The 27906-nt window shown below is 32.5% G+C and overlaps 1 protein-coding gene and 1 non-coding gene across 2 annotated transcripts in view; both read right to left on the bottom strand.

Annotated features, from left to right (window-relative positions):
* Positions 1-27906, bottom strand: part of RSRC1 (arginine and serine rich coiled-coil 1) — a 400073-nt gene that overhangs the window by 239018 nt on the left and 133149 nt on the right. The window lies entirely within an intron of this gene.
* LOC129507426 (U6 spliceosomal RNA) lies at positions 23035-23143 on the bottom strand. The gene has a single exon (XR_008663996.1). It is a non-coding gene; the product is annotated as a U6 spliceosomal RNA (small nuclear RNA).

Raw genomic sequence — 27906 nt, 5'->3', positions numbered from 1 at the left:
AGGCCTTAAGAAGTTATAATATTCATGTTTGTGATTGCAAAGACTACACAATTGAATTTTTAAATTTAGAAGATTCCATTAATTCATATAACACATGAAGATAATCCTTTTATATCAAAGGAGAAAGAAGTCTTCTAACTAGTTACCTTTTCTGCAGCAACACAGGTTCATCCAAGTTTTCCAACCTCTGGTCTGACTACTCATGTAGTCTCAAAGAGGAAAACTATCCTTATCCGTTAAAAAGTAAAGTAAGATAATACATGGAAAAGTAATTCAGAAAGTTTTATATTATCCAATAGACTTGGTCAAAAATATTAAATTTTAAAACAGCATGTAAACTAAATTTTGTCGTTATGAAAATTATAATGATTTATAGATTTTTAAAAGTCCTTAATAAGATTTAAGATATATCAGAAAACTTGGAATATAAACCATAAATGGCTTGTGGTGATTCCAGTATACAACAAAAGTTTACAAGGTCTTATAAAATGACAAACTGAGCAAATTTTATTATTTCAAATTTTAAAACCTTGGTAACAGATGTATTAAATACGCCAAGTCAATAGTGAGTTATTATGGTATGATCAATAAATTATAACTGAAATGCATGATTACCATGTATAATTAAAAACCAACTGGCAACGACACTAGAAATTCTTAAAGAACTCTGCAAACACAAGGCTATCTGCAAGCACAATTCTTTGAACCTATCACTGTGAGTCAGCCCTTAGAGTGAGGATACTAGGGTCCCCCTATCATTGGGATACCCTATCCTTTTGCTGGGTTCCAGGATCAGGGTTAACTCAGGAGGTAGAAATGTTTGATTTTTCAGCTTCACTGCTGCCTGCTACAGCTCTTTCTCTCAGGAAGATCCCTGGGGTTAGCTATAAACACACACACACACACACACACACACACACACACACAGCAAGGACAGCAGGGAGTATGAGGCATCTCCTATACATCAACCACTGGAAAGGTGATGAAGAGTATTTGAGGAACAGCACAAGCCTAGCACAAGAGCTTTATGGAGGGTCACACTGCTTTCAACAAGCAACCTAGTGTCCTGAGTTATGTATGCAGTGACCCCTTACTGAAACTGACACCTGACAAATTCTGGTTTGCACAAATACAATTTTTAAATTATAAGAATATATATTTGCAAAAAGAACCTTTGCTTTTGAAATAATATTAAGATAGCCCAGGCCCTCCACAATCATTAAATATATGAACATCTATCCCAGAAAGTGTGTTTCTAACAAATGTAAACTTTATTATTTCAATTGAATAAAAATGTAATACAACATTCAAATTACTATTAACATATAATACAATTTTTTGTGTTGGCAAAAATATCTATCTGAATATCTGAATATGTAGCAATGAATTTGTATTCTAAAATAATTCTCTTATTTTCTTCAGTTAAAAGAAATTCTTCATAAATTACATTAAAACTTAACAGATGTGTTCTTTATTGTTATTCTTATTTTGAAATCTTCAAAGTATCCAAATAAATAAGGTACTTCATGAAGTTAACTCCTTAAAAATTAGTAAAAAAAAAAAAAAAAAAAAAAAAAAAGAAATCTCTTTACTGAAAATATTACAAACCATGGAAGTTTGGGAAAAATAAATTTCATTATGAAATGAATAAGAAAAAAGAAATTCAATAAGCATGTAGAAATTAGATAAATGCCTCAAATTTTGAGAGAATATGATAAAATTTCATTCAAGAGGATTCTTGTTTGTCATGTATGGTAAAGCTAATATTAATTGTATTATTTTATCACAATCACAGTAAGGTAAATTAATGAAAAGATTTTCTAAATATCATTTAATAACACATTTGAATATTTTAAACATATCTAAGACATCTGATATTAATATCCATAATTCATAAAGGATCTCCTTAAAAATCAAATATTTAAAAAACAAACACAAATCAAATAATAAATAGAAATTGTCAATTCATCAAGAAAATATAATTAATGACCATAAAAAGATGTTCAACCCTAATAATACTATCTAAGAAATACAAATGAACCTAATAAAATCTTTCTTTCTTTTTTTTTTTTTTTGGCCTACTGGAATTACAAATCTTTCTTTAAGATAATACCTTCTTTGTAGATGGTTGTGAGTAAATGAACATCTCATACAGAGATGCTGATAAATTATCAAACCCTTTATAGGATGCAGTTAAGAAACATATACTCTTAGCCCAAAAACAATCTACTTCTAGAATCTGAAGTAAACAGAAACATAAGATAATTTTGAACAAAGTTTTACCATGATATTAATTACAAAATGGAATTCTAGTTAAGTCTGAGCTAAGGACTGCATACGATAAAGACTAAACAGTGAGGACCAGGTAATGAGAAAATAGAGTATGTTCATATAAGGGAATAATATTTACAAAAATGATCACATCTTTAAAAAAATATATTAACAATATATACAATAAGAGGCCAATTCTGTAAAAACACAAACACTGACAAAACGATCATGATGTTACTAAAACATAAGCTTATTATTGTTAGGGTTAGGTTATAGGCAACTTTTATTGACTTTTTTTTTGCTCTATTATATAATTCTCAAATTATTTTACAATGAACATATATTACGTTGATATTCAGGAAAATACTAAAGAAAGAAGTTTCTACTTTAAAAGAATATAATCTCTGTAATCAAAAAATCCTAACCAGAAAAATTAATTCTCTAATATCCCAGACAGCAAAACTTTCAATGTAACCCTTCCAAATTTATGTACACTGACATCAGCAAAGAAATCTATGCATAAAATCTACTGAAACATTTATCAAATAAAAGTCTCTAGGGATGAAGAAAAAAAATGATCCTCAGCCAAAATTTTGATCCCATCATTTCTAAAGGTATTAATTCATTATTTTGAATGAAAGATACATGCCTCCAAGGCTATATTTTCAATTTTTTAAACAAAAGAGAAAATCTAATGTTTAATAAATTCCTTGAAGAATTTCATGCATTTTTAAACTATTAGCAATAGACATAAAAATTAAATTTTTAGTATAAAAACTCTTTCAAGTCATAGTATCTTTAAGGTTTTGTGTTAATGTAATTTTAAGATTAAAGTTAAGGGTATTTCTAAAAATAGTAAAGGAATGAATGATGGAACAAAACTTCCAACACATAAAAGTTGTAAAAACTGAGTAATACAGTAAAGAATCTATTTTAAAACACTGGAAAAAATCCAAAAGGCCACCAGGAATAGTTTAATCCCAGAAATTTCACTTAGAAATGAAAAGAATTTCCACTTTGTGGCTATCTGGTATGAGGGCACTCCCTAACTACCATATCTGTGGCTGCAGAAACAATGACAGAAACTCACTATCAACTTATGGTGCTAGGATCAGAATTCAGAACTGAAAGAGCACAGGAGATTTAAAGGGAAAATGCCAGCAGCAAGATAATCACAGGAAGAATAATACACAAACCTGAGTATAACTTGTGCCAAGTCCCTAGCTGACAACTAAACTATACACACTTAGGGGGAATTTTCAGGGAATTCAGCAAAAATGCAGGCAGAGATCAGAGAAAAATGTATATACCTGATGCTTTTTGAAATGGACTGCATCTTCCAAACATGTGTAGTGTGGACTTAATGTTTGTGATCCCCAAAATTCATATGTTCAAACCCTAAGCCCCATGTAACTATATTTGGAGGTGGGAAACTCTGGGAGGTAAGTAGGTTGAGATGAAGTCATGAGGGTGGATTCCACCTATTTGGATTAGTGCCCTTAGAAAGCAAAGCTTTCCCTCTTTTCACTATGTGAGGATATAGGAAGAAGGTGGCCATCTGCAAACCGGGAAAAGGGCCCTCACTATACACCAACCATGGTGGCACCTTGATCTCATATTTCCCAGCCTCTAGAACTAAGAGAAATAAATGTTTTCTTTTTTAAGCCATCCATTCTGTGGAATTTTATTATATCAGCTGGAACTAACTGCATCTCTTCTGGCAGAAAATTGATGTAAAATGGACTTGAAATGTCTAAGTACAAACTGTAACAGTGGTGGAGCCACTGAAAATTAGGGAGTCATCTATAGAAGAAAAGCAGACAGAGTAAGTTCTATCTCAACCTAAATTCTTGGCTGGCAATCAAGAAACAAAATAGGAACAGAATAGACCACTACAAGGAAACAGTCTCAAAAAGCAGCAGTGAGAAAAGATAACAGTATATAGAGGTATCAGATACTGCCTACAGTGAAAGTAAGGAAGTTTGCAGTTTAAGATAAAAGAAGGACAAAAACAAAACAACAGAAAATAAAACAATACTCCCCTACAAGAACACAACTGAATCTAGAGTGGTTACAATGTTCAATTTTTAAGTAAAAAAATACTAGACATGAGCACTGGGTGTTATACTATATGCTGACAAATTGAATTTAAATAAAATTTCAAAAAATACTAAACATGCAAATAAACAATAAGGTGTGGACATATTAAAAAAAAAGTGAACAGAAACTATGAGTAAACCAGAGATTAGTTTTAGCAGGCAGAGATTTCTTGACAATTATCATAAATTGTTCAAATATTGAAGAAAAAATACTGTCAATGAATGAAGAGATAGGAAATCTCAGTAGAGGTATGGAAACTATTTTTTTTTAAAATCAAATTCTAAAGCTTAACATATTGAAATTTTAAAAATCACTAAATGGGATCAAAATAAGAAAGAAAACAGCAAAACAAAGATCAGTGAGCTTTATGACACATTAACATAAAGTTATCCAATCTGGAGTACAATGAGAAAAAAAATTAATGAAAATGAACAGGACCTCAAGGGATCTGTGGGACAATAGAAGTGGTCCAGTATATGAGTAAGTGGAATACCAGAAGAAAGGAAGAAATGAACATTATTTTTAAAAATAAATACCCAAAAAAGTTCCCCAATATGGTGAAAAAAAAAGGTCATTGAACAAGTGAAATAAATACAAAACAACACTCCCACATGCCTGATAGTAAAACTACTAAAAGCCAAAGATAAAGAGAAAACAGTAAAGAGGTCAGAGAACAAAAATAAATTATACAAAGGAATGATTAGAAGACTATGGCTAACTTTACATCAGAAACTATGAAAGCCAGAAGACACTGGAACAACAATTGAAATGAAAGAAAAACTTGTCAGCCAAGAATTATATACAGAGGAAAACTATCAATCAAAACTGAAGATCAAATAAATATACTATTTCTTTGAGTAAGCAGAATAAGTTAAAGTACAATAGAATAACTGAAAAATGTGCTTTAATGGGACAAGTTAAAGATGTAATGTCTAGTGTAACAACTAAAATGAATACAAGGAAAACAACAGTTTTCAAAACAATAAAGAAATTTAAATACTAAAACTTATTTGAGTGATAAGAAAAAAGAAGGCAACGAAACTAACTTGAGAAGACTGATATATCCCTATGTTTATTCCAGCATGATTTATAATAACCAAGATATGGAAGCAACCCAGTGTTAACAATAAATGAGTGGATAAAGAAGATATGGTGTGTGTATGTGTGTATATGCATATATACATACATACAAGAGAATATTACACAGCCATAAAAAGATCTTGCTATTTGTAATAACACAGATGAACCTAGAGAGTATAATGCTAAGTAAAATAAGACAGAGACAAATACTGTATGACTTCACTCATATACAGAATTTAAGACACAAAACAAATAAACAAAGCAAAAAAGAAACAAACCAAAAAACATACTCTTAAATAAAGAGAACAAACCGGTGGTCACCAGAGAGAGGTTGGTGTGGGGGGCGGGGGAGAGAAAAAGAAAGAAAAGAAAGAAAAGAAAAGAAAAGAAAAGAAAAGAAAAGAAAAGAAAAGAAAAGAAAAGAAAGAAGAGAAGAAAAGAGGAAAGGAAAGGAAAGGAAAGGAAAGGAAAGGAAAGGAAAGGAAAGGAAAGGAAAGGAAAGGAAAGGAAAGGAAAGGAAAGGAAGGAAAGGAAGAAAAGAAAAGGAGAGAGGGAAAGAGAAAGAGAGAGAGAAAGAAAGAAAGAAAGAAAGAAAGAAAGAAAGAAAGAAAGAAAGTCACAAGGAAAACAAGAGATAAATACAACCATATTAAAAATTACATTAGATAATAATAGACTAAACCATTCAATTAAAAGGTACAGTCAGAATGTATTTTTTAAAAAAGACCCAGACATAGGCTGTCTAAAAGAACTAAAAATTTAATATAAGGAACAGACTGAATGGAAAAACTAAGAAAAAAAACTGTACTATGCAACTTGTAAGAATAAAAAAGCTAGAAAAGAAAGGTTAATATTCAAAACAGACTTCAGGGAAATAAGCACTACTACAGATGAAAAAAGGACAGGTCATAATGATAAAAAGGTTAGTACATTAAAAGGAAAAAGATAAATTCAGAATCTTAAGTGCAAAAACTGACATATGTCAATTTAACAAGGAAAAAAATTAATACTCATAGAGAAGACCTGAACAATAGTACCACCACATTAATCCAACTGATATTTATATAGCAATATACCCAACAAGTACAATATACTCATTGTTATCTGATCAACTATAGGAAAATAAATAAATCTCAAAAGATTCAAAAGACTGTCTTCTGAAGTATACTTTCTGTATACAACATCAACGAAACATCTATAAAAGACCAAAATATCTAATTAAAAACAGTGCTAACAGATAAAGTCTTAAATGTTATTAGAAAGAGATCTAGTTTTAGTGATCAAAATTTCCTCCTTAAGCTAGAAAAATAAGATCAAACTAAACCTAAAGTGAATAGAAAGCAGAAAAAAAAATGAGAGCAATGATGAAATAGAAAAAAATTAACTACAGAGAAATGAGCTTCATGTTTTTAAAAAAAACAAAAGCTGTAAATTCTGATAAATCAACTGTGAAAATCATTTGCTTAATGGCACAGTAATCATACGATAATGGTTATATATTGATAATAAGTAGATATTAGTAAGAGAAAATGCAGAGATCAGTAAAGGATCCATTTTTGTAAGTGGATTTTTGCTACAATAATATGGCATCAGTGGAATTCAATGAAGAAAGTCCTACACATGAAAAAATGCTCTACATCACTCATCATCAGGGAAATACAAATCAAAACCCCAATGGGATATCACCCTACACCTGTCAGAATAGCTGAAATTAACAACTTAGGAAAAGATGTTGGGTAGGTTGCAGAGAAGGGGGAGCCCTCTTGCACTGTTGGTGGGAATGCAAACTGGTGCAGCCACTCTGGAGAATAGTATGGAGGTTCCTCAGAAAGTTAAAAATAGAACTACCCCACAATCTAGCAATTACACTTCTAGGTATTTATCCAAAGGATACAAAAATACTGATTCAAAGGGGCACATGCATCCCAGTATTTATAGCAACACTATCAACAATAGCCAAATTATCCAAAGAGCCCAAATGCCCATTAACTAATGAATGATAAAAAAAAAATACACATACACATATACAAAATGGATTATTACTCAGCCATCAAGAATGAAATCTTGCCATTTGTAAGACATGGATGGAATAGAGTATATTATGCTAAGGGAAATAGGTCAGTCGGAGAAAGACAAATACCATATGATTTTTCACTCCTACGTGTGATTTAAGAAACAAAACAGATCAACATAGGGGAAGGGAAGGAGAAGTAAGATAAAAGTAAGAGAGGGAGGCAAACCATAAGAGACGCTTGACTACAGAGAACAAACAGGGTTGTTAGAGGAGAAGTGGGTTGGGGGAATGGGCTAAATGGGTGAGGGGGATTAAGGAGGGCCCCTGTGATGAGCACTGGATTATGTGTAAGTGATGCATTACCAAATTCTACTTCTGAAACTAATACTACATTATATGCTAACTAACATGAATTAAATAATAACCTGGAAGAAAGAAACAAAAATTAAATAAATTAATTAATTAATTAAAATAAAATAAAATAAAATAAAAATAAAATGGAAGGAAGGGAGGAAAGGAGGAAAAGAGGAAGGGAGGGAGGAAGGTAGGTAGGCCAGTTGGTCCTAGAGTAATTGGCTATCTGCATGGGAAGCCAAAAAAAAAAAAAAGTCAAAATAAATCATGGATATAAATGTAAAAGTTTACCTTATATAAAATTACTAGAAGAAAATCATGTGACCTTGAGGCAGATGAAGTTTAAGCAAACATCAAGATTGAAAAATTAATAAATTAGACTTTATCAAAATTAATAGCTTTTACTCATCAAAAAACATAGTTTAGAATAAAATTCAAAATGGGCAAAAGATTCTAAGAATAAAAGGGAATACACTCTATGCTTCTCTCTGAAACAATCACAAAAACAACATAACCAAAATGCTTTTTAAAAATGGTCTTTAAGACACTGTGACTCCTGAGTTATAGGACACAAACAAATGGAGGCTAATCACTACAGATCACAGCACAGGGTGGGAGAACCCAGGTAGACCCTAGCAACGTCCGGATTTGGAGTCAGAGCTGATATTCCATGGACACTAAGGCAACTAGAATTCATAGGATAGAATTCAAGGGAGGAGACAGTGGCAGAGACAGAACTGTGAAAATCAACTGAGATCCCCCCCTTTGTGTAGTCAGCAAAGTACCAAATAGTGCATGCCTGCAAAGAAAGTACAACAGGCAAAAGAATAAAATCTTTAAAAAAATAAAATCTTAAAAAAAAAACAACAACAACAGGCAAAAGAAAGTGCCATCCCAAAGCATCCCAAAGCATCCCAAAGAACTAGAGATCAGAACCTGGTGCTCACACAAAGTGGGAAAGAACGCCATTCTAACAAGCCAGACAGGGAAAACTCGTAACTCACAAGGCACTTGTGAGAATATTCATAAAGTTCATACTTCAGTTGTAAGAATAGTTAGCACTAGACTGAGTACTACTCTAGACAGAACTACCATACCATAATATAGCAAGATCTAAGAGGACCAACCTTATCTCCAAGGAACTTAACTGCAACCCAGAATAAAGCTTGAAAATATTGACAGGATTGCAAAAATTTCCAGATAAATCCAGAATTATGGTAGGAAATTTCAATTCTTTTTTCTTAATATATGATAATACAAGTAGAAAATCAGCAAGGACATAAGAGAGGTGACTACACTATGAATCAACTTGACCCAATTGACATTTACAGAACACCCAATAGAAGAACAAGCAAAATATACAGCTTTCAAAATATTCATTAAAATAGTACATATTCTGGGCCATCAAACATCTCGATAAATTTAAAAGGATTCAAATCATATAAAGTATGCTCTTTGGGGCAATGAAAGTAAATGAGAAAGGAGTTACAAAGAGATATCTAGAAAATCCTAAAGTATTTGAAAAATACCACCGTTTTAAAAAACCTGAAAGAATAAATCAAAGTGAAATTAGAAATTATTTGACTTGAATAAAAATGAAAACACAACATATCAGAATCTATGCATGCTCCTAAAGAAGATACATAGTACTAAGTGCTTCTATGAGAAAAAATGAACGGTCTTAAAGCAATGGCCTCAGCTTATAACTTAAAAACTTAAAAAAAAAAAAAAAGGAACAAATTAAGCCCAACAAAAGCAGGAAAATGAAATGAAAATAATATAGCCCAACATGGAAAGCAATGAAATAGAAAACAGAAAAACTACAGAGGAAATTAATGAACCTAAGAGCTGGTTCTTTGAGGAAAATCAATAAAACTGATAAAGCTCTAGCCAGACTGATGAGAAAAAAAGAAATAAGAAACAAATTATCAAAATCAGGAATAAAAAAAGTATCATCAGTTTAGATTCTACAGTTACTAAAAGGATAAAGTAAGGGAATATGAACAGCTTTATGTCTATACATTAAACACCTTAGGTGAAATGAACTAATTCCTTGAAAGACAAAGCTATCACAGCACTCAAAAAGAAACAGAGAACCTGAATAACAGTAATTTCTCTAATTTGTTTACTGATTTCTCCATTAAAGAAATTTAATTTTTAGTTAAAAACCTTTCTGTAAAGAAAAATCCAGGCTAAGTTTTTTCACTACTGAATTTAATCAAACATTTAAGAAGAAAAGAATATCAATTCTACACAAACTCTTCCAGAGAATTAAGAAATAATACTTCCCAAGTAATTCTCTGAGGCTAGCATTACCCTGATGCCAAATATAGTCAAGGGTATTAGAGAAAATAAAACTGCAGACCAACATGCTTCATGAAAACAAATGTAAAAATTCTAAATATAATTTTAGCATATTAAGTGCAACAATATATATAGAAAGGATAACAGACCATAACCAAGTGGAATTTTCTACAAGAAATACAAAAATGTTTTACATTTGAAAAATCAATGTAATTCACCACATTAACAATTAAATAAGAGAAAAGATCATCTCAACAGTCACCACGCAATTTACAAAACCCAATACATATTTCTAAAAAAAAAAAAAAACTGTCAGCAAACTAGGACTAGAAGGATGTTTCCTCACCCTGACAAGAGGCATTTACTAAAATCCACCAGCTAACATCACACAAATTGGCGAAAAAGATTACTATCTGACTAATATCAGGAACAAAGACACGGATATCCAAACTTTCCACTTCTATTCAATGTTGTTTTTTGGAGGTTCTAGTCTGAGCAGTCAGGCAAGAAAAGAAATAAATGACATCCAGATTGGAAAGAAATAAAACTGTCTTCATTACAAACAGTACGATTGGCATCACACAAATGCCAATTTGTGTAATGTTAGCTGGTGGATTTTGGTAAATGCCTCTTGTCAGGTTGAGGAAACATCCTTCTAGTCCTAGTTTGCTGACAGTTTTTTTTTTTTTTTAGAAATATATATATATAATATATATATACACATAATGTATATTATATATATAATTTGCAGTACCAAAAGCATGGCTATGAAAGAATAAATTAATAAACAATACTTCACCAAAATCAAACACTTTTGGGGAAGACTGAGTGGTACAGTTGGTTAAGTATCTGACTCTTGGTTTTGGCTCAGGTCATGATCTCAGTCAGGGTCATGAGATGAAGGCCCACCTGGGGCTCCGCACTCAGCACAGTCTGCTTAAGACTTTCTCCCCTCTCCCTCTGCCTCTCCCCTCCACACTTTTTTAAAAGATTAAAGACTATTGTCTTCAAAAGCCACTCCTAGTGAATGAAGGAAAAGCTACAGCATACATCTGATACAGTACCTGTATCTAGAACATATAAAAACTCTCCAAACTTAATAATAAGGAAATAATACAACACAAAAATAATCAAAGGATGTAGACAGATATTTCACTAAGAAATACATACAGGTGGCAAATAACATTGAAAACATCCTCAACACCATCAGTTATCAGGAAAATGTATATTAAAGCCATAATGAGCCCCTTCATATCTATCAGAATGTCTAAAATAAAAGAGTAATATAAGGCGGTATTGATTAGGAATAACTCTACTGGTACACTAACACACTGCTGGCAACATGGTATAATGGTACAACCACATAGGAAACAGTCTGGCAATTAAGTTAAGCATAAACCTACCATATGATCCAGCCTTTCTACTGCCAAAAAGAAAAGTATGTCCATCCTGAACACAAATTTTCATAGCAGGTTGTTTTATAATAGTCAAAACTTGAAAACAACATAAATTCCCATTAATAGGTAACTGGGATAACAAACTGTTTCATAAACATACAATGGCATACTATTCAGCAATAAAGAAAAATATATGCAACAATGTAGATGTAGTATTTGAATAATTTGCTGAAAGAAATCAGGCAAAAAAATACATACCGTATTATTACATTTATATAAAGTTCTAGAAAATATAAACTCATCTACAATTATACTAAACAGATGCCTGTGGGTGGGGAAAGAGCAAGGAGAGAGGGAAGAAGTATTATAATGGAGCCTGCCTAAGCCTTTGGTTAGGAAGGACAGGTTTGCTATCTTGATCGTGGTGATGGTATCGCAGGTATATACATAAATCGAAAAATATCAAGTTGGATACTTTAAAGTATGTGTAGTTTACCAAACATTAATTATACTTCAGTAAAACTTTAAAAACAGAAGAAAAATTTATCCAGACTCAACACAAAAGTAGACACACAATAAAGAAAGATAAGATACTCAACATTATCTGACATCAGGGAAATGAAAATTAAAACCACAGCAGCATGCATCTACAAATCCATTACAAAGGCTAAAATTAAAAAGAATAGCAATATCAATTGTTGGTAAGGATCTGGAGAAACTTCAAATCTCATATACCAGTCATATAAATGTAAAATGTAAAATAATACAATAAATGTAAATGTAAAATAATACAACCCCTTCAGAAAACCATTTGGCAGGTTCTTATAAGTTAAATCTAAACCTTCCAAACAAGCCAGTTGTTTACTTTCCAAGTAAACACAGGTTCACCTGAAGAAGATTGTATGAATGCTCATAACAGCTTTAGTAACATCCTAAACGAAAACAACTCAAATATCTATTAACAGATGACAGTAAAAACAAAATGTGATCTATTTATACAAAAGTACATTACTCTTCATTCAAAAGGAGCTAACTGCTGAAACAGAATCAACATCATGGATAAATCACAAAACCATAATGTTGAGTGAAAAAAGCCAAACACAAAAGAGTACATAATGTATACTGTGATTCTACTTATATAAAATTTTAGAAAATATAAACTACTTTATAGTGAATAATTATTAGCAGTCATCTAAGGCTGAGGTAGAGGGGAAAATGAACTACATAAGGGGAAGTGAAAACATTTATGGTGATGGAATTATTCACTATATTGTATAAGTGTATATCATGTTGGTTTTTAATTAGTACTCTAGCATTTTGGGCTCTGCAATGTTAGCAAAAGTAGTTTACTTTCTTGATTTTTCTTAATGAAGTATTACTGGCATTTTCTATGGGAAAATTTCTTTGTTGAATGGGTGGTCTTGTACACTGTTAAGAGTATCCCTATTTTTTTCTCACCAACCACTATGATCCTATATATTCCATCATGTATTTCACAAAAGGCCCAAATGCACCAAGTGTGATAAACTTAAGCCTAATAAACTTTTATTAATCACATTTGGCACTTTCTATACAATGATACTGACCAACAAACAAAATCAGTAACAACTAGATGGGAACATACAATCAAAGAGGTCTTGTCCTTAAAGAACTAATCCCCTTAGCATTTTTACTTTTTACTTAAAACTCTCACCATCAAGTAGAATACTAAGGAAGGTGTAAAAAGAAAGAAATCATTCCTTATTCATTTCTCACTCCTCATCACTAATGACGTAACACTACTTAAAAATATCATCTTCAAAGAAGACATGAACATTTATCTTTTTTGATCCTTTTTCATAAAGACAGTAAAGTGGAAATGAGAAGTGAATGGGAGACAATAAACAGTATTAATATTTTCAAAAGCAGAGGAAATAAAGTTACTTACCAATGCAATGGAAATTAAAAGTCAGTAAGAGAGTATCATGTCAATAAATTTGTAAACTCAGGTAAAATGAATTTGTCAGACAAATTTCTAGGAAAAAAATCTTACAGAAACTGATTTAAGATTAAATAGAGAAAAATGAAAAAAAAAGATAAAATCTGAATAGTTTAAAACCCCTCAAAATGATAATACTAAATTGTATTATAGGCTAGTTCTACCAAGTATTCAAGGAATATATCATTTCAATCCTATAAATCATACTAAGAATAGAAACTGATGAACCATTCACCATCACGTTTTTTAATAGACTTTAATTTTAGAGCAGGTTTAGGGTCATAGCAAAATTAAGGGAAGGCACAAAGATTTCCCATATGTCTCTGTTCCTACACATACATAACCTGCCCCACTATCAATATCCCATACTAGAGTTCTCCATTACATTGACAATGCTAGTATAACCTTGATACTAAACTTGGAGAAGGAAAGAACAATTACATGCAAATCTCACCCAGGAACAAAGATAAAAAATATTAATAAACAAACCAAATGAATCCAGCAATATATACAAAAAGATAATATACAATGAGTAAGTTGAGTTCATCTCAGGACTGCAAGGACAGATTAATAATAGAAAATCAGTTATTAGTCACACATTCCTAGATCAAAAGAGGAAAACTGTAAAAGGATTTCAATTAATGTACAAAAGATTTTGATAAAAATTATATAAATGATTTCTAATAAAGCTTATCCAATAAGGAATAGAAGGAAATCTTGTCAAATAGGAAATGATATCTACCAAAAACCAAAAAGAAAATTATTCTCATTACATTCTCATTCTCTTATTCTATAAATATTAGCAGAATTCCCATTCAAATCCCAAACAGGACAAAGATACTGGCAATTAATACAATAAACATACAAAGTAGACAGACATAAATTCTACAATACTTGCAAGACCTTTATAGAAGAAAAAAGTTGTTTTTTATTGAGATATTTTAAAAATACTAAGTGAATAAAGAGGTATACCATGTCCATGGATGGTAAAATATAATATCTTGTGGATACGAGTTCTCACCAGATCTACAGATTCAATGCAATTCCAACTGAAGTAATAACCAGTGTTTTTGTAGAACTTGACAAACTGATTCTTTTACATGTAAGAAAAAAGGTCCAAGCAGTAAACATAAAAGAATAAAATATATACAAGATTTTAAATTACAAAACTACGATTTATATAAAAACGTTAAGAAATTAACAATCCATAGATTAGGAGGAAATATTCACAACACATGTCTAATAAAGGAACTGAACACAAAATATATAAGAAATTTCAACAACAGTAACAAAAACAATCTTTTTTAAAAAACAGATAAAATACTTGAATAAATACTTAACAAGGGAAAATGTACAAATGACCAGTAAGTGGGATGCCTGGGTGGCTCAAGGTCTGCTCCTGGGATGAGTCTCGCATCAACAGTCCTTCCCCACCCCAGGGAGCCTGCTTCCTCTCCCCCCATCTATGGCTCTGCCTGTCTCTCAGGAATAAATAAATAAAATCTTAAAAAAAATAAAGCAAATAATTTTGCTAATGTTATTAGGAACATTCACTGAAAAAGAAAAAGATGTATGTATAAACTAAACCTTAAGTTAAAATTCTGTGATAATTTCAATTTAAAATAGTATGAATTCATGATTTAGTGTGCCATATTTTATTGATTTTAAGATGTCCATTTTGAATATTATTTTAATATATTTCTAATGAGGATACATTTGCATTAGACGATATCTTAAAATTAATGGCAGTGTTTTTTTTCTTAGTAATACATAAAATTACAATTGATGACATCTTAGATTCAAGGAAACAGTATATTTATTCTCTAGTTCTGTCCACTGACCTAAAGAAATGCTATCCTTGTAGGATCATATTTTGATTTCTAAATATCATTCCTGACTAAAAGGAGCCAAGGTTATTTGGGTATATGGTTAGTTCCTGGCTCTAAAACAAAAATTTCACTCTGAGACTGAAACAAATATAAAAAATCATTTTAAACTAACAGGGTTATGTGTGAAGGACATAGGAGCCAATTTGAAGAGATTCATACTGATGAACAAACTTGCTACAATTTGAGCATACAACAACAACAAAGTAACTTTTCAACTCTGGTTGAAATATGTGAATATAATTCCCATGAATCCTTACCATAAGAGAAAGCAGAAAGCAAATCAATTGACTACTACTACAGGGAACTATTATACTAACTCTTCATTTTAAAAATTGGTTCTCTAATGGAGCTTTATTAAAAAGTATCCAATGTCTACAGATATTTGATATGTATATCAAAATATAGGCCATCCGTGTGTAGCAACTTAGCAGGACTTATGTTAACTAGGACATTTGAGAAACAGTGATTAAAGATTTGTACAAGAAATTTTCAAGTTTATCTCTATTTTCCACAATTTCTGTCCTAATAACATACCCGAAGTCCAGAATCCTCAAGTGAAGCAAAAGAGAATAGGTTGACAAGAAGTAAAAATGGAAACAGGAAAACACAAGCTGCATCCTTTTGACTAAATACGCTGCATATTTTTCCAAAATATGCATCATCAACAGACTAAAACAGCTCTAAATAATGCTTTTATATTTATATATAATACCTTCAGTTAGAGACCTGAAATGTCACTAGATCTTCACTTATTCAGAATTTACATAATCATTGCTATCACAAGGTGGACGCTAAATTTCAGTTTCTGATGGTCAGTTTAACCTTTAAATCGCCTGATTAAACTCTGTCTTCATTCTCAAAACCCCAAATTAGCAAACAAGCCACAATACAATATATGCTATAGCATAGGTCTTCGGTGAATAGCTGGGATCTTCAACTGCTTCAGCTGCAATACAAGCCATTGAGCCTTGGCCAATATAAGCCAATTTGAATAATCAATATGACAACCTTATTTTTCTAATGCAAACAGGATTGCTACAGTAAGGTGTCTCACTGCCACATCACAGTCATGGCCTCTTTTAACCCCTAATTAGATTGAGGCGATTATCCCTGCTCTTCCTTACAAGTGTACAGCTTGGATAAGGGATGACAAAAGCTATCTGCCACTTATTCAGCCTTTGCAGACAGCAGGTTATCCAGGGAGATAGAGAATAAAATCAACAAACAATTGTTATTCATATCATCATCTAAAGTGTTAAGATAGTCACAGTTTCCATACATGCCCAGTGAATATAGCCCAGAGCATGAGGTAACTGCAGACTGCTTAAGAACATCAGGGTTACACAGATGGAAATTCATGGTGATGTTGGGGAATTATGTCTAAATCAAATTCATTTGCATAAAAAGAAATGATCAGGGATTTGTCTTTTGTATATAATATATCAAGATTTCATTATGTTTCTCTTCATGAATTCTTTGAAGCTAAATTTTAATATTGATTTTTCTAAACACATAGCATTTATCATGAAAAGAATGCCAAAATTAATGGTTTGCAGAAACTTAAATGCATTAAGATTCAATTAAAATACTCTTAAATATAAAACAGGAAACTTTTCACCATGCTACTACATGAGTTCTTGTATTATAAATTTAGATGATCAAGAGTTATTTCACTAACTCTGTAGATTCCAAATGTTTTTCTTAACTCTTGTAACAGTCACTTTCTGAAATTTCGGTCATCACTTCAAACCCATTATTAATAAGAGAACTGTGGTCACAAGAAAATAATAAAGAGTAGTTGCAAAGACACCAAACTGACAGTTTCTTGTAAGTTTAAGCTAACTTGAGGACAATATAGGAAGCTGGGCCCACTGATAAGAAAAAATTTGGGGGGGGGGAATATCTGCATCTACTCTGATGATGATAAAATCACAGCGGAAGTAGTAAGATAAGGAAATGTTGAAAAGGATTTCATATCTTTTCCTTTCCACTTGCAAGAGTCAGTAGGTGTCTTTTTTTTTTTTTAAGGTCATAATCACTGTGCCTAAAGAAAAAGAATGGGAAAGCCACAATCTTTTATATTGAATTGTTTGATATTATTCATTCAGTTAACCAACGTTGTTGCCTTTAAAGCAGCCAACTGAGGTACCAGACCCAAAATTCATCAAATGTCAGTCCAAGAACAACTAAACATTTTAAATATATCCACTGGTAGCAAAAAAATTGTCATATAAACATTATTTCTGTACATAACCGTGAGTTAGTGAACCCTGATTTTCATGGAGTTAGAGTGCTGTGATTACTTGGTTATCAGTGGATCATTTAACCAAACTGCATCATGACAGTTTAAATTTAGTGATTGCCAACCAGGCTGAGCAGTAAAAGATTATCTAAAACTGTGTGTCTTGTTCTCCGGACATTAAGCTGAAACATGACTTCATTCTTAAAGTTGAATACCAACTCAGGATATTGGGCAGGCCTTGAAATCCAAGTCATAATTCACTTCTAAATGTGTCTCCAGAGCACCATTGTTAGAGAAACCTAAAGCTTCTCTCCCTCTCTCTATATATATACATATGTATGCATGCTATGTGTATATATTTATTTTTTACACATTTGCAGTCAATAATTTCATTTTAAACATCTGATTTTAACCAACATGCTCTTCTTATAGTATCCCATATATTTATTCATTTATGTAAAATGGACTTGATAAGAAAAAAATGAAATCAATTGTCAAAAGATACGGGAATACTTTACTAGATATGATTAAATTTATTAACCTTCATTTATTTAAACTGAATGTTAAAATTTGAATTTGTTATGATTTTGTTTCTCTAATCCACTTCTGATCTTTAAATATATATATATATATAAAATATTACAGCTTCCAAAAGTAAACATAAGTCATACATATCTACTATAGATTTTAGACTAAAATATTTTAAGAATTTAGTAAACATATGCTGGTAAAACTGCATAACGCCAAAGTATAGTAAACAAAAACATACAGACATTTGTTTTCAATTACCTCTCTATTTATATAGAGTTAAACCATCAGTGCTAAAACTCAAAAATATTAAAAGGGAAAGTAACGACAAATGACATTTTAGTGAATAAGTAAAAAAACAACTTCACTCTTCTGGTCCTATTTTAATCCATCTTTCTGCGTGTTATTTTAATATTTTTTAGTTTTCTTTGTTCTTTCACTTGGAACTTTTTATGTGCTTGAAGTTACTAGCAATTCTTTATTAAAAGTACAATAAAGAACTAGACCCTTGAATAATTTGAGAAATGTAAAGTGAAAAACTAAATTATGATATATAAAACTATTGATTTTCAAACTTTCTTCTGCAGCTCAACTTTATACAGAACTCCAATACTGTCAGCATATCTCAATAATATTCCTACTCAAAAGAAATAATGCATTATTGGTTTTTTGTTTGGATTAAAAACCATGCAGCATACTGTAAATTTAATAACATTAAAGTTGAGGACGATAAATAAAAGGTCTATGGTCCTTATCCAATTCTAGATTTCTAACTAAAGAGTGGCATGATAGCCACAGGTTAGGTACACACATCTGATTAGAAAACTAGAAAATGGTATCTTTGAAAGCAAGTAATTTACTCAGGATGTGAGATTTAATATTTTCAAAGCCATTTCTAGATAAGAATAACTAATTATTCTTCATCTTTATTAGAAATAAACAAGAAACAGGATAACAGATTGAGGTCAACTATAGAAAAGCATTTCTAGAATGTGTTAATAAGTACTTGAATAGATTGCTAATGGAGGCTGGAATTCTCTTAGGTCAAGGACTTGAAAAGGATACATTTTAATCTTTCAGAAATGGATTCTCTGAAAGCATAGTAAAGGACTTGCAACAGTCTTTCTCACCTTAAAATAAAATTCTTAAAACTATGTATTTATGGAAGATCATGCTTTTGTATTTGTTTCATTTATAAGTTAAAATTTATGTAAGAAGAGTGTATAAATAATGGCATATTCCAGATGTGATTTGGTATGGGGCTAGAAACAATGGGGATAATATACAAACGTGAATACAAACAGGGCTCAGCACTACATGAGAAAAGGAAGAAAGCATTAAAACATGAAACTAAAAAGATTAAAATTCCACATCATAACAACTCCTTAGGTAAGTTACAAAATGCAGTATCATCTACCAATACAGTCTATAAACAAACTATAAGGAATCTCAAACAAATCCAAGTTTAAATGAACCCCCCTGAAACTGACATAATTAGAATGATACAAATCTATTATTTTTTTAATTTAATTTTTTCACCAATACTAAACAAAAAGCCAATTTTGTTTTGTTTTGTTCCCCAAATGTGGAACAGGTAATACAGAGAGAGAAAATATAACAAATAATTTATCCAGGCAAGAATGTGTGCCTTGGAAATCCGACCACCATAACAGTTCTCTTCATGATGCCAGATCAAGTTTCTATCACCAATAACGGAACACACCACCATCCTGGGAGTCCTGACACAGTGCTGAGAAGGACACAACATTACCTCTGTGGTATTCCTGAATCTAATTATTAGGAGACATTAGAAAACCCAAATTGAAGGACATTCTATCAAACAAGTGGCCTATACAGCTTTAAAAATGCCAAGATCATGAAAGACAAAGAAAAGCAGAGAAACTATTCTACGTTAAAGGAAACTAAGGACACTGTCGTGACAACCCAGTGTAGTACATGACTCTGGGCTGGACGGGGTCTTTGATGGAGGGCATGGGTGGTTGACATGCAAATAGGAAGTTACATGATGTAACCAGGACTATGAACTGTGGATCAGATACTCTATCAATGTTAAATTTCTTGATATTGATTATTACCGTACTGTGGCGATGTAAAAAAAAAAATTCTTATGGAATACATACAAAAATATTTAGGCATAAAGGGACTGATGCTTGCCACTTACTATCAAATGATTCAGGAAAAAAGCACATTGAGAGAGAATTTGATAAAGCAAATGAAGTAAAAATGTGAACAACTGGTGAATCTGGATAAAGTGTACATGAGAGTTCTTTTCTTGGAACATATTTGTAAGTTTGAAATTATGTCAAATAAAGAGCTGCAAAAAGAACCTTAATTGGGTATATTAATTTTCCATTGTTCATGGAAATAAGTACCATATTATACTAACTGCACTTCTAATTACTTTATTGATTTAGTCAATAAATTTTCGGCTAGGGTAATAATATTTTTTGGTATATTAAAAGACACTTACTCACTGCTAGGGGTGAGAGAAGAAAGGGGAATTCATACTACCTTCTCAAGGCACAAAATGACAATGTGTGTTAACCTCATAAAAACCAATATTCTTTGACTCATCAAGTTCTCTTCTAGGAAATTACTCTACAGAAATATAAAAAATATACACAAAGATATTTATATACAAAATATTTCTGCATGTATGTACATATATATGAACATGTATCTATACATATATGTATATGTACCATATTTATGTACAAGAATAACCATTATTTCAATAATAAATGAAAACAGCTTACATGTCCGAAGACACAGAATTATTAAATAGGTTAGTATGTATCTATACAATGCAAAGTATGCTACTCTTAAAAATGGCAACATAATAGATTCATACAGTAGTACATCTCTTAAACTTTTCAATACACTAGGAAATTATAGACATATGATAAAAAACTATATAAATTATGGAGGGTGTAACCAAAAGTGTTGCACCTCATTTGGAAGGACACTATTCTATTCAAAAGGCTTTGGCATGTTAGGCCAGGAGACAACAACCTATAGTCCTTACGTTAACTTGGCCCCACTACCTGCTTTTGTAAGTAGAATTTACTACAACGAAGACATGCCTATTCGTTTATTTATTGTCTGTGGCTGCTTTTCACATTACAACCACAGAGCTGAGTAGTTTTGACAGACACTATAAACCCAAGAAGCCAAAAAATATTTACTATCTGGATCTTTATGGAAAAAAGTTTCTGAACCCTGGTCCAGAAACCTAGCCCATATTTCTCTCCAATGCTTTCCAAGTTGCCTTTCAATTTATTGAATTATATGATATGATCATAGACTAAATGGTTTCCAAACTATCTTTGCATGTGCGGCAAGAGAGTAAAAGGATCTCAATCCATCCACTCACCCCAGCCAAGGGGGAAAAATGGAGCAAGTAAAGGAGAAAAAAGGAAAGAACAGAAAGGAAAGAGGAAGCCAGGGATTAAAGGAGGGATAAGAAAAGTCTGAAAGCCACTGATCTACTTTAGGGACGGGAGGAGGAAAGGAAGACAAGGAGACCCTTATTTGGTAAATGAGTTTGTATTTAGGAACTGAGTTTGTACTAGAACCCAATCTCTTAATATACAGCATGTATATTATATAGATATATTCTGAATTCTCAATTGGAGGGGGAAGAGCAGACAAATTTTTAGATATTAAAATGGTTTGTGGCTTTCCAGAGCTCAACTCAACTCAGGAATCTTATTTCTTAGTATTTAATTTTGTTAATTTCTCACTCATTAAATTAAGTGAAAATTGATTAAATTGATTTAAAATTTATTTTTCTCCTGAGGGGCACAATAATGAAAAAAAAAAGAAACCTGGAGAACGATGGTATATAGAAAATATCCTTCAATCTTAAGTTCCGTTACACAAAATGTTAAAAGGGTCTTAATTACTAGTATACACATTTTAACCCATCATTTTTGGTTCCAGTATGCACATGGTACAAATCAATCCTGTTATGAGCCAGTCCAGGAGGAAACTCCAGGTGGGTACAGAAAAGGGAAGGAAAGTAAAAGAGCAAAAAGGTTATTGCAGTGAAAATGAGCAGAGGAAAGTAAACTCAAGACTCAGAACTATAGAAAGAGGACACTGAGCCACATGTTACATGATGAAGTTACCAATGTAGGCAAAAGCATACATAACCTTACATAACACCAGGCTTAGGACACACAGATTGAGAAAGACCTCACTTATAATCTCAGACATTCAAGTTATTTGTTATCTCTTGAACAACAGTAGGAACCAATGGATATAAACAACTATTAGCACTTCAGTGAAGAGAAATGGAAAGTTTTTAGTATAAACGGATGAAAATGGCAATGAACGGTTACGCTAGCTATTAAGCAGTTGCCTCTGCCGTGTATCTATTATAGAACTCTGTAAATGGCATTTTTCCTTTGCCAGCTAGCTCCCCGTTAGGTTCTGCTAGGCAGAGGTGTTGGAAGGAAGTTGAATTGTTCCAGAAAGTGAGGAGGGCTTCCCTGTTTTACTTGGTGCTCCTATCAGGGCTGCCCCGGTAACAACCCTTTACTCTAGAGAAATAACTCCTTAGTAGAATTGGTTCCGATTTCTATTGTCCTTGTTTTCTTCTCCCAGAACCAGACCCATCACACTCCCTCAGAGGCCAGCCACCAGCAGCAGCCAAGCAGCATCCCCTTCCAAAAGTTCAGCTCTTAGCTCTGTGGAATCCATCCCACCAGTCCCTGAAGTACCAATACTAGTAAAGTAATACTAGTAAAGTAACACTCGCTCTTCGCAGGTCTGGGTCAATGCTCTGCCTTTCTCTGAGATCCTAAATCCTAATAATCCCAACCTCTTTCTCCCCCTCCTAAAGATCCTGGAAAAAAAAAATGGAACGTGTCATGAATCTGCATGTCATCCTTGAGCAGGGTCCATGCTATAACCTTCTCTGTACTGTTCCAATTTTAGTATATGTGCTGCTGAAGAGAGCACCCAACCTCTTTTCTTTGTTTCCCCAGGGGCAGTACTGGATTCTTCTAATACTATCTCTGCTATCTCAGTGTTCCCCCTTTTGCATCGCCCTCCCATACCTATTTAACCAACTCTCCATAAAAAATTCTATTAAGATAACTAGTGTGGTTTCACCTTCCTGACTGGTCCCTAACTGATACAAGAGTATCAAGCAGTCCTTATTCTAGAGGTAATTAACATTCTCTCCAGGTGTTATTTTTAGTGTTTAATTTTAGTTTATATAAAAAATATTTTTAAGGACCATTAGAATGTATTCACACTTCAATCTCCCTAAATTTTTTTTTCCTGTTAAGTATAAGATTTTCTTTCTCCCACAATTCTTTTTGGTTATATCTGTGAGAAAACCCCAAGAAGTCACTAATGTATCTGTGATACTTATCCTTCATCTGTCCTATACCTCCTAATTGTGTCTAAGCCCAAAGCGATGCAAGTCTTTCTTTTTAACAAGAACAGCAAACTCTTTAATTCTGGACAGCAGTAACTGGAATAGCCAGTCACAGGTAGAGGAATGGACTTTAATGAGTTATCAAGAGGCAGGAGGTTCACTGAATCTTAAAATCCCAGAAAAATGCCCATATTTATTAACACATTTTTAAATATATATTGGAGTTAGTCACAGTGGAGAGATACAAAATGTCTAAGTACAAAACATGTACTTCAATAACAGAAGAGTTATTTATCCAACTATGTATCTATTAACTTACAAAATCTCACTTTGATAGCTACCTTGGAAAAATACATCATTTAACCTCTGGTAGCCTCAGTTTTCTCATCTGTAAAGAAAACAGGCTGGACTAGGTCTCTGTTGCCATATATCTAACATGACAGTCTATAACATTTCTTTTAGTACTGAGGCATTGGGAGCTCAGCATCATTAGCAAGAGAAACAAAAGATGGGTTTTGTAAAGGGAAAAAGTAAAGAGGTGGAAAAAAGTATCAAGACTGATAGTTTAAAAACATAATCTGAAAGAGATTCAAATATAAATGTTGGGGAATTCTTTATCTTTTTCCTCTAAGTCAAGGAAAAGGAAGAAAATATATCACAGGCGAATTACCTGGTTTAAAAAAAAAAGTTTTTTTATTCCTATTACCACAATCTTTGAAAACATTTACTAATAACTCAGAGAAGATACTTCTTAAATTCTCTTTAAGATAGAAAACATGTTGGGCACATGGGTGGCTCAGCGGTTGGGCGCCTGCCTTCAGTTCAGGTCATGATCCTGGGATCCGGGATCGGGTCCCCTATCGGGCTCCCTGCATGGAGCCTGCTTCTCCCTCTGCCTGTGTCTCTGCCTCTCTCCCTCTCAGACTGTGTCTCTCATGAATAAATACATAAATCTTAAAAAAAAAAATAGAAAACATGTCTTCTTTTATTTTTCAGTTTTAAAAATTGTTAGTTTTGATATTCTTCTCTCAAATTGTCTGACCACCTATCATATTGTATAGACCCTACATAGGCTTTCACAGCTTATTTATAGAGATATTATACTTAAAGTTCCAGTTAAAGGTTTATGAGATAGGCCAGATCATTTATGATTTAGTAGTTACCACTTAAGATAGTGCAACTGGTAGTGTTTTTGATGTAAGGGAAATTTGGTGAAAACAACTTTCAAATTTTATAATCAATTAGAGCTGTTCTAATGTAAACTGAGGAAAACTCCAATTCTGATTATCTGCCTTATATCTCATCCGCATTGCTACAGTAGCCTTGGCAATTTCCTTCCAAAACTTTACAGTTCAACTACTTTTATACAGAAGAAATAAGAAAGGTTTTAACTTTAGAATATGGATTTAACATCTACTCCTTAAAGCAAGAAATTTTATAATTTCGGGATCCCTGGGTGGCACAGCGGTTTAGCGCCTGCCTTTGGCCCAGGGCACGATCCTGGAGACCCAGGATCGAATCCCACGTCGGGCTTCCGGTGCATGGAGCCTGCTTCTCCCTCTGCCTATGTCTCTGCCTCTCTCTCTCTCTCTCTCTCTCTATCATAAATAAATAAAAATTTTAAAAAAAGTTAAAAAAAATAAAATAAAACAGTTTTTTTTTTTAAAAAAAAAGAAATTTTATAATTTCACAATTGAAAATATTAGGTCTTAGTACTCAAGAGTTACCATAACAATAAAAACAAATTTGCACAAGTCTATATAGCATAATTTCATTCGTGTAATACCTTGTATATTAATGTCATGAATAAATGAAAGTACACAAACCCCAAATCATGCATGCAAATGTAAACAATGGCTAAGTCTGAAGAGCAAGATGACATGGCAGTATGGAGCAGAGTGAAGGAGAGTTTTCACTTAATGTATTCTAAATTTAAAAAATAATTATTATGAAGCATATACCTATACTAATAATTTTAATTAAAAATTCATTTTAAATAATTAAAATTATAGATAACCCACTGAAAAAACCTGAGCTTAAGCTGAAGTAACATAATTAGTTAACTCACTTAGGCATAACTCTTACTTCAGCACCTTTTATGTGTCAGGCTCTGGGAACAGAGCCGGGTACAAGGATCCTGCCCCTCTGAAAGTGACATTCTGGTGGGAGTACTACTAAGATGGTTACACACTGTGATACATACTCAGAAGTATATAAATCTGGCATAGAGTAATGAAGTGGGGGATGGTTAATTTACATTGGGTGTTGAGGAAAAGCCTCTTTAAAATATAAAGCCTCTTTATACTTGAACCAAGGACCTAAATAATGAGAATGAGAAGCCATACACAAAGATCCTAGAGAAAGCATTCCAGACAGAGGAACAGCGACGGCAAAGATCTGGAAGATGGAAAAAAAGTGCAGCTAGAGCATAATGAATGGTAGGAGATAAGCTGGAGTACATGAGCTTGCCAAACCTCGATTTCAAGGTAAGAAATACAGTAAGAAGTCCCTGTAGCATTTTAAGCAGAGAGGTGAAGGAGGATGACTAATATTTTTAAGAGATCTCTCTGGTTGCTGTGTAGATAATGGTTTGGAGGGAGGGCAAAAGTGAAAGAAAGAAATCCCACTAAGACACTAAGCTGATGGAAAACGGAACTGGCTTGGGCCGTATCAGTGGAAATATCACTTCATTCAGGTATCAGTGCAGATAAATAAAAAAGATGGTGGTAGAGAAAGGAATATATGCTAACAAGATTTCATGGGGTGGGTACAGCTGGTGATAATGACAAACTTATTAACTTTTTAAGATGTGACTACAGGATGGTAGAGCATGCAACTATTGATCTCAGGGCCACAAGTTTGAGCCTTATATTTGGCATGACTATAGGAGTACCCAGCTTGGAAAGGATAGAGACAAATATAGTTACAAGTGAGAAAATGGAAGCTAAATGAGTGAGAAGTAACGCTATCATTATTAGCAAATGCCTGGATACTCCCCCACTAATATCTGTTGGTCAGAATGTTTTACACAACATACACAGTATACTGTATGCACATGAGAGTATTATAACTGCTCTTTAAAAATCTAATTTATAATGTTCCTCTTAATAATACTATTAATCTAACCACATACCCAAACTCATTACTCCACTGAAATGGCAATGGCTTTTAGAAGTTTCATGGAGACATTCAGCAACATAATAATAATATCTTAGGCAATATAATAGCTTATTTTACTATGGAAGGCAACTAGACTTAGTGTGGTGATCATTTTGCAGGATACATAAATATCGAATCATTATGTTGTACACCTAAAACTAATAGAATGTGATACATCAATTATACCTCAAACTAAAAAATAATAGTAATAATAGTTTTTCAAAACTATTTGTACACAGCATACCTAAAAACAGACCACATGCTGCAAATTGTTGGAAGTAAAAGATGGATAAATCGGGTTCATCACACCAATCTCTCACTTTCTTTTAGGTCTTACAGTATCTATAATGAAAAGTTTAAAGAAAAACTAAGTGTTGAGAATGTGGACTGGCAACCACAGTCTCAGAATCTATATTTTTGATAAAAAGTGGGCTCCTCTATTTTGAAAACCTGGCATGTTGAGCTCTATAAATTGCCTAAGGCAAAGTGATAAGCCTAGGGAAGGCATCCACTCTATGAAACCTTTGTCCTGGAATAGACCCTATGAATCTTTCAAAACAAAGGAGTGCAAGTTTGCTGCTCAGGATAATACACTGAACATAAAAGATTACTAATGACTTATGAACTCCTAATATAGCATGAATCATGCCAGCAACACTAGGATATTGGTTTCAACAAATAGCCTATTTTATTTTATAAACTTCACCAGAATATTATCAACAGCAGTATTAGAAAATGGAAAGCTAATAAAATTAGGAGGCAGCATCGGCATACTGCACACAGTGTTTCTCATCGCTCTAATGCAGAATCTAATGGATGAGAGATCCATCTTTTAACTTAAAAAAAAAAAAGCAGCCAGTAAACCTAGAATAATAGACCTCCACTTGACAAAGTTATTAGAGAATATTTTGCTACCTCAATTCAATAAACTGCATTAGTGAAACCAGTTTCTTTTCTAAGAAAAAAAGAGAGGCAACATACTTTGTTCTTGTGTCTTATTATAGTTCAAAAAGCCTGATTATATTAAGTTTGTTTTCCTTGAGCAATATCTGAAGTAGAAGACAACTGAAAGATTAGAGGATTATAAATATTCTCTTTCTATAAAGATGTTTTCCTAATTCTATAATAGAAGACATCACAAATACTGCATGATAGCAAACTCTCAGAAATCAACGCTTTT

Source organism: Nyctereutes procyonoides, unplaced genomic scaffold (assembly GCF_905146905.1).
Source record: "Nyctereutes procyonoides isolate TBG_1078 unplaced genomic scaffold, NYPRO_anot_genome, whole genome shotgun sequence".
Taxonomy (NCBI): domain Eukaryota; kingdom Metazoa; phylum Chordata; class Mammalia; order Carnivora; family Canidae; genus Nyctereutes; species Nyctereutes procyonoides.
The sequence above is the reverse complement of the archived record's forward strand: the minus strand, read 5'-3'. Positions and strand labels throughout refer to the sequence as shown.